Raw genomic sequence first — 1,720 nt, 5'->3', positions numbered from 1 at the left:
TTTTTTTTTTGTATTTTTAGTAGAGACAGGGTTTCACTATGTTGGCCAGGCTGATCTCAAACCCCTGAACTCAGGTGATCCGCCTGCATCAGCCTCTCAAAGTGCTGGGACTTCAGGTGTGAGCCACCGTGCCTGGCCGGCTGAGTGTATATCTTGGGTACTGTGAATGGTGCTGCAACCAATATGGGAGTGCCGCCATCTCTTCCCATACTGATTTCATTTCTTTGGAGATATACCCCATAGTGGGATTGGTAACTCTATTTTTTTTTTTTATTCATTGAGCCACTCCTTTTCAACTCTAATGATTTTTAAGTTGGACCTCAAGATTTTGTTCACATGACCACATGTTTACCTGTGTGCTATTCTCGCTTTGCATGGGAAGAGTTCACAGTTTTAACGGTGAAGCCCTGAGGCATCAATGCCATGAAGCCGACTGCACTGCTCTGTGGCCTGTCTCGGGGTTCTTTCCATACGTCTCTTGCCATAGATAGTTGTTCATTCAGCAGATAAACACCAGATGCCTTCTGTGTGCCAAGCACTGTGTCAGCGAAAAGGATGTAGTCCGTGTACCCAGGAAGTTCTAGAATTTGGTGGGGCACAGGCACCAAGCAATCCTCAAAGTACAAATGCAGTTATACAAGAGAGTGAACTCCTTCCCCTATCTGTCCAGAATCACTTGAAAATAAAGAAAAATAATTAAAAATAAGGAAAAGATCCTCAGTGGACCTTATTTAGATCTCAACACTACTCAAAAAATAAGGGAGTTCTTAGCAAACCAAAATTTGTTTAGATTCCTAGAAGATGCTAACTAGAGAGGCTCATACTGAAAAGAAATCAGAGGGAAGAGAATCTTAGCCTAAAATGTGCACGGAGTGATGTGGTGTCAAATCTCACAGATATTCTGAGCCAAGTTTGTGAGTCAAAGAATAAGGCCATGGCGAACCCTGGGGTGGAGCCATAAGGCTTCTATGCTAGGCCGCATGGACATTCCTCTTCCTCCTGGGCACATGGAGAGACACCTCCTCCTAGCCGTGCTACGAGGGAGGACCACGGGACCGCTTCTGTGCAGCGGGGCATGAGGAGAGGTGATTCCAACATCCATGTGCCAGTCCAGGCTGAGGCACAGAAGAGTAGCCTGAGTCCCCCTCACCCTCTCACAGCTGCAACAGTGAGGCCCTGGGTTGTCATGGCCGAGCCACGAGATGGAGCCAACTGGATTTCTGCGTCTGCATGGGCCACAGCTTCCCAGAAAATTGCAACCGAATTTAAATGAGTGAGAAATAAGCCCTTGATACGAAGCCACACAGGTGGCCAGGTTGAATCTGTTCCTCTGCAGGGTAGTCTATTCTGTCTAATGCAGGTATTTACTTGAGCAGATGCTGAGACCCTTTTCCTCCTTTGCAATCCCTCAGCTGCAGGGACCAGTCATGTTTGCACTCAAAATTAAATCCAAGTACTGTTTTCTAGAGAAAGAACTCAATCTGCCTGGGGAAGAGCCCTCCTGTAAAAGCTGTGGCTTGTCAGAGAGGCCAGAGCAGAGCCTGAGTAACACCAGCTCCCCAGGTCAGAGAGGAGGGGAAAGGAGGCCATTCCAACCAGGAAGGGAATATCCTGAATTAGTGAGTCTCTCTTTCCCTGACAGCTGGGCTTCTGCCCTGCATCCTAATGCAAAGTTCACCAAGAGACTGTCCTGTCCTGTCCTGTCCTGTCCTGTCCTCTC

The sequence above is a fragment of the Mandrillus leucophaeus genome, unplaced genomic scaffold (genome assembly GCF_000951045.1).
Source record: "Mandrillus leucophaeus isolate KB7577 unplaced genomic scaffold, Mleu.le_1.0 Scaffold1071, whole genome shotgun sequence".
In the NCBI taxonomy this organism is placed as follows: Eukaryota; Metazoa; Chordata; class Mammalia; order Primates; family Cercopithecidae; genus Mandrillus; species Mandrillus leucophaeus.
This window is presented reverse-complemented; position numbering follows the sequence as displayed.